Genomic DNA, 7,154 nt, shown 5'->3' on the forward strand with positions numbered 1-7,154 from the left:
TTGGCAGTTCTTCAAGCAGTGTGTTATCATAATCCTGAATGCCACTTTCATCATGGCCACCTCCCAGTTCTTTGCTAAAAAATTCAATGTCTTGGGTTGTAATTTAAAGCCATTATTGTCAGTTGTGCTTGCAGAGTGATTACTTTGCTAATGCAGTAGCTTAGCGAAATAAGTCATTTTCTTTTGTCTTAAATGCCAGCATAGGAAAGAGAAACAATATACCTGTAACAATTTGGTGTGGCTTGTTCCATTGCATCAAAAGCTTCCAACCAGTGTCAAATTTGATGGTACTACTTTGGGAAATAAGTGATATCCATACTTGATTAGTCAGATAAGCATTAGATTAGTGCTATTCCCATTGCTTAGACAATTGCTGTTGTTGCATATTACTGGCTTTCGTGTATTCGATCACAACTCTCATACGTAAATCACTACTAGCAACAGGTCAATGGTAATAGGGTAACATAAACCATACTAACTAGTGAATCAATGGTGGTATTTGACATAATGAATACACTGGTATGATGGAATCAATGGCATTCAATGGAGTGGACTCCGATGTAACTAATACGTGTTGCTACTGTATTCATATAGAATATGGTTCCAACTAGAAAATCTCTTGTTATACCTCCTTGTTCATAGCTATGTGATTTATTACACTACTATATCAAGTGAATCAATAATGTATGTGTCATTAAGGTATCTGCTGCTTGCTACCTGTTTCTACCTATCACCTATAAGGAATCCAATATTCAATTGTATTACTACTACATTGTCTTCATTTAGGCTTGTAGTACACGACCACTGTTGAAAGATCAAGAATTGTCCACATCTGTCAGCCTCAGGACAAGTTTTGGTATTTATATGTTTGTCCATGTGTGTTTAACATGGTATCAAAGCCACTTGTTTTTCTGTGGCCTGTTATGTGCTCAGACCTGCCATCTCTGCCCCAGCAAGAACGTATCTCTGACTGCAATGCATTCCTGACCACGGCCTCTGTGCATTCCTGAATTTGTAACGCTGGTCCTTTGATTTAAACATTGAAGTGTTATCTGCCATCGTCTGAGCCATTGTTTGCCTGAAACGTTAGTCTCTGCGCATTGATTGTCTGCCTGAAACACATTGATTGTCTGCGCTTATGCCTGAACGTGTGCATTCTCCTTGAAGTCGTCCACCTGACCACCATAGCATTCAAAATAAACGTGAATACATGAGATTTATCAAAGTGTTATCAGCACGATTCATCATTGTCCACAGAATTTAGAATTCTGCAGGCGTTATCAGCACGATTCATCATTGTCCACAGAATTCAGAATTCCGCAGGCGTTATCAGCACGATTCATCATTGTCCACAGAATTCAGAATTCCGCAGGCGTTATCAGCATGATTCATCATTGTCCACAGAATTCAGAATTCCGCAGAGATACAGCTAAACCAGAAAACGGATGCGTCTGCAATCTTAGAACCCGACGTAGCCATTTTCCCAGTGTGAGCTAGAATACCAGTCTAGCGATAATTGTTCGCCGTATTTTTTGGCTTGACTGCCATGGAAGGTAGTGGCTATCTTTGTTGACTAATATGTTTAAAATTGTGCCACATGATTCTTACATTTAAACTGTGCATTTGAACTGTATATGCGGTGTTTAATGGTGGAATGGAATGGTTGTTCTATTGCGATGTCTGCTTGGACTGTGCTCCGCTCTATATGCTATTTGTTATTTAAATCATGTTCTGTGCACTGGAGTGTTGTTTATGCATCGAAACCTGACCTGAATCACATCAAAGCTCAGAAACGCCCCTTGGAAACAATGAACGTGCCACTCTGGACTCATTGGTTGTGCAATATTTGAAGCATCAGCATCGACAGTGCCCTGCTCCTATTACCACACTTCCTCCATTATCTTTGTTGCATCCACATTTATATACGTATAGCTACTGCAAGTCCTCTAACTAGTGCTTCTTACAGAAGCGGGATCCTCTTCACTAATCAACGTGGTCTGGTTGAAAACTGATGTGAGTGTGAAGCATATGTGGGAATGAAACATACCTCTCGCAACTGATGGCTATGGCGTCCCCGGCTTGGTACCTCATTTTATCGAATCCGTAATTTTCTGCAACTGATGAATTGGTCTGCATTAACCGTATTCACATCCAGAAGCTTGGCTTCTTCTCTGCCGATGAATTTGTATATTGTGAAACTATCGGAATTGGGCTGATCTTGAAAGTATAGGCCACACTTATGGAGGTTGAGGAGTTGCAGAAGGAGAACAAGAATTACAAGAAAGAAATGGAGGAATGAATGTATATCTTCTGTTTGCAATCTCATTACAATTATCTGCGGCCCTCTACACAGGCAGGATCTGTTAAGATAGTAAGATCATGGTATCAGATTCGAATCTGCAGTGTCATTCTCGGTGAAATCAAGCCAGGCATCGTGGAGATTGTTTCAGCGAGGGGAGTATAGAGTTCCTGGGTTCGATTCGATGTCCACCAGTTGCCTGTGCAGCGTTATGTGAATGGCGGAAGCTCCAATACTTCTTTATATTATTGTAAGTGATGAAGATAGCGCAACGAGCCATTGGCTTCATTCAATAACTGGAGATAAGAAAGGTTTTACATAAAGTTAAAAGGGTCTGTGTATGAAATTCATGTAAAACTGATGAATTCAATAAATTAAATTGTCAAAAAATATGAGAATGGGATCACAGTGGACGATGCCCCCTTCTTCTTGCTTGCTTAAGCTACATTGGATATGAAATCAATTTTATGGTGTGAGACAATTCAGAATAATGATTTCCAGACTCCATGATCCTCCTCTGCTTGCGCAATCATAAATAGTACTAGTGCATCTAGCCGAAGATAAGTTTGAGGCAAAGTCCCCACTGAGATTGATGTGATGAGCAGGGCTCTGAGACTTCTGTTCATTACTGTAAGGTGATTCAGTTCTACCGTCCGTCCTCCTGTAGCGGCTTTTGACATAATCCTCTGGAATGAAAACGTCTGTAGCCAAATCCATACTGTACTTTCCTGATATCAATCCCAAATAATGAGAAATTTATCTCAAATAATGTTAAATTTTGAGTTCCAAAGCAAGATGAACAGAGATCAAATTTAAGGACCAATAGAGAGGAAGGTGTCCACTTAGTTGGCTGGTTGGCCATAACAAATTTTTTATGCCTGCCGCTTGCATCTAGAAGGTATTTAACAGTGATGATGCACATTGATCGTGGATTGAAGGTATTTAGCAGCTGATAGTTTTTTGCAGCAGTCGAAGGATTTTTTCAAAATATTAAAGGATTTTGGCTCGGTGATATTTGTATAATTTTCATAGTTTCAAGATATCTCTGGTTGTTTTTTTTTCTTTTAAGCTACAGGGCTTTCTTGTGTAAACTTGAAGATATTTAGCAGCTTACATTTTTCTGTGGGATTTGGAGGATTTTTAAGAAATGGCTAAGCCTGAAAGAATATTAGAGTTACTGAAAACTCTAATCATATCCTCTACTGACAGTGCAATCATAATCAATAAAGACATTATTGCTGACATTCAGACATGTCTACAAAATGCACAGGAAAAGATTGAGTTTTTGCAGCTAGAAACAAAGCTACAACAAGAAGAATTACAGCAGTGGAGTCATCATTCTGAACCTGTTTCTGTTCAGAAAATTGAAACAGACTCCCATAAACAGCAAGACACTAATGTTGCAAATTTTGTGCCTAATACAACAACAGATTTACATGCAGATGTTGAAACTCAGTCTGCACTTCCCAAGCCCATCATCAGACCTTGGGAATAGCTTGTCCACAACAAGCACAGAACTGGTCTTGGATATGACAAGGACTTGTCCTTTCATATTCCAGACTATGCCAAGCCCATTCAGTTTCAGAGTGCTGGATTCATTTATGACAGTTCACCTGCTCCTCATGACAGTTCAGCTTCAGCTGTTCCAGACTCTGCCCCTCTTCCACAGCAACACCAACAGCAACAACAACAACAAAAACAACAGATCGTGAAATGCCAACACTGTGACCGAGTTGGCCATCTGAAAGATCACTATTTTGATCTTCATCCATGTAAGCACTGTCATAAAACCAGTCATTCTTCACACAGATGCTTCAGAAACAAACGTCCTGCAAGAACAAAGATTCATCTTGGATGGATCGCTTCTTGGCAATGGGCATCAACAGCCAAGAAGATATTCCAAACACATGTCAGAACCTGTTCCAGAATATTGAACAGTCTTGCAGTTGAGTTTTCTCCATCTTCTCACCTTGTATCTAACAGGGGGGGAAATGATGGTCATCTACAAGCTTCAAAGTCACATCAAGCGAGCCTGAGCCACAACCTGCCACACCAGTTTCAGAGTTGTAGCCAGAGACAAAGATGCCTGAACATGCCTTCATTTGGCAATCTGGGACACTTCCTCTAGCAGAAGACTCTAGCTTCTTGCCAGTTTTGGAAGAGTTCCAGGGATTACAGAGTTGTTGGTCATCCTTAAACCATCACAGATTGAGAACACTTCCTCTAGCAGAAGACACCAACTTCTTGCCAGATTTGGAAGAGTTCAGGAATTGCATTAAGCATTCCAGAGTTGTTGGTCATCCTTAAACCATCACAGATTGAGAACACTTCCTCTAGCAGAAAACTTCAGTTTCTTGCCAGTTTTGGAAGAGTTCCTGGAACTGCACTAAGCATTCCAGTGTTGGTGGTCATCCTTAAACCACCGCCCTTTATACCAACATTTCATAGAGCACATTCAGCCTAGTGATGCCATGAATTTTTGGCACATTTTGTATTACAGCTCTCTTCTTGGACTCATACATAACCCTTCGGATTAAGGGGGGGAATGTTGGACACCTAATCCTAAAGGGTTAGTGTGGAAGCCGAAAAGACTAAGCAGTCCAAGAGACCTTGGGATCTGAAACCCAAGAGTCACACATTGTACTATAAATGTATATCTGATGTTAATAAAAATATGTACTCACTGATTTATCTTTCACATTTGTCTCGTTGTCCATGTGAGTTTAACAATGTTGAAGTGGGACTATATAGCAGATATTTCATATGGCATTGACAGTTTCGGTGACAGTTTTGGGGATTGGGATGAAAGGAACAGGGATTTGAAATAATTTGAAGAGCTTGTAAGCTTCACCTGTTATTCATTGTCATATCAGTAAGCTTAGATTGCTATTATGGTTCCACATACAGTGTTGACGGGTATTATATTCACCTAGACTGAAATTGGTATGCCGTCTAAGATTTTGTGGTGCACAACAAAATTTTTGCACGGCATTCAATGGAGTGGACTCCAATGTAACTAATACATGTTGTTACTGTATTCATATAGAATATGGTTCCAACTAGAAAATCTCTTGTTATACCTCCTTCTTCATAGCTATGTGATTTATTACACTACTATATCAAGTGAATCCATAATGTATGTGTCATTAAGGTATGTGCTGCTTGCTGCCTGTTTCTACCTATCACCTATAAGGAATCCAATAGACAAAACATTCAAAGTTTCATTCATTGGCAGTTCTTCAAGCAGTGTGTTATCATATTCCTGAATGCCACTTTCATCATGGCCACCTCCCAGTTCTTTGCTAAAAAAATTCAATGTCTTGGGTTGTAATTTAAAGCCATTATTGTCAGTTGTGCTTGTAGAGGGACTACTTTGCTGATGCAGTAGCTTAGCGAAATAAGTCATTTTCTTTTGTCTTAAATGCTAGCGTAAGAAAGAGAAACAATATACCTGTAACAATTTGGTGTGGCTTGCTCCATTGCATCAAAAGCTTCCAACCAGTGTCAAATTTGATGGTACTACTGACATTACATTGCTTTTAGTTTGTTTGATTTGCCTTTCCAAGTTATGTGACATTGCATTTACTTGCATAATTAGCAAAAACAAGGGCATTGGGTTGATATAGATTGATCAATGGATTGCAGGCAACAATAGTTATAGGAATCTGTCCAACTCCTTCTTTGATTACCAGTAGACAAAACATTCAAAGTTTCATTCATTGGCAGTTCTTCAAGCAGTGTGTTATCATATTCCTGAATGCCACTTTCATCATGGCCACCTCCCAGTTCTTTGCTAAAAAATTTCAATGTCTTGGGTTGTAATTTAAAGCCATTATTGTCAGTTGTGCTTCCAGAGGGATTACTTTGCTGATGCAGTAGCTTAGTGAAATAAGTCATTTTCTTTTGTCTTAAATGCCAGCATAAGAAAGAGAAACAATATACCTGTAACAATTTGGTGTGGCTTGCTCCATTGCATCAAAAGCTTCCAACCAGTGTCAAATTTGATGGTACTAGTGACATTACATTGCTTTTAGTTTGTTTGATTTGCCTTTCCAAGTTATGTGACATTGCATTTACTTGCATAATTAGCAAAAACAAGGGCATTGGGTTGATATAGATTGATCAATGGATTGCAGGCAACAATAGTTATAGGAATCTGTCCAACTCCCCCTTTGATTACCAGTAGACAAAACATTCAAAGTTTCATTCATTGGCAGTTCTTCAAGCAGTGTGTTATCATATTCCTGAATGCCACTTTCATCATGGCCACCTCCTAGTTCTTTGCTAAAAAATTTCAATGTCTTGGGTTGTAATTTAAAGCCATTATTGTTAGTTGTGCTTCCAGAGGGATTACTTTGTTGATGCAGTAGCTTAGCGAAATAAGTCATTTTCTTTTGTCTTAAATGCCAGCATAAGAAAGAGAAACAATATACCTGTAACAATTTGGCGTGGCTTGCTCCATTGCATCAAAAGCTTCCAACTAGTGTCAAATTTGATGGTACTACTGACATTACATTGCTTTTAGTTTGTTTGATTTGCCTTTCCAAGTTATGTGACATTGCATTTACTTGCATAATTAGCAAAAACAAGGGCATTGGGTTGATATAGATTGATCAATGGATTTACACTGACTGATCCTAACCTACAGCAGGGACTGCAGGTTCTTTTTTTATCTTGGCAGTCATATTTTGAACTTCATCCCAAAGGTGCACACAATCACTTCATTGTTCAACTTGCTATTATGATTCTGCGGTTGTAATTGCATTGCATCAATGGGTTTACGTTCTTCTTTATCATGGCAGTCATATTTTGAACTTCAGTATCAAACCTGTGCAGTGGATGCTACCTGACATAA

At 39.1% G+C, this 7,154-nt stretch overlaps 1 long non-coding RNA gene across 1 annotated transcript; it reads left to right on the forward strand.

Annotated features, from left to right (window-relative positions):
- The first annotated feature begins 6,217 nt into the window (after positions 1-6,217).
- LOC149251655 (uncharacterized) lies at positions 6,218-7,154 on the forward strand. The gene is made up of 3 exons (XR_016266002.1): positions 6,218-6,306; positions 6,951-7,005; positions 7,102-7,154. It is a non-coding gene; the product is annotated as an uncharacterized LOC149251655 (long non-coding RNA).

Source organism: Pinus tabuliformis, chromosome 7, assembly GCF_031772625.1.
Source record: "Pinus tabuliformis cultivar Carrire ecotype Pingquan chromosome 7, CPIR1, whole genome shotgun sequence".
In the NCBI taxonomy this organism is placed as follows: domain Eukaryota; kingdom Viridiplantae; phylum Streptophyta; class Pinopsida; order Pinales; family Pinaceae; genus Pinus; species Pinus tabuliformis.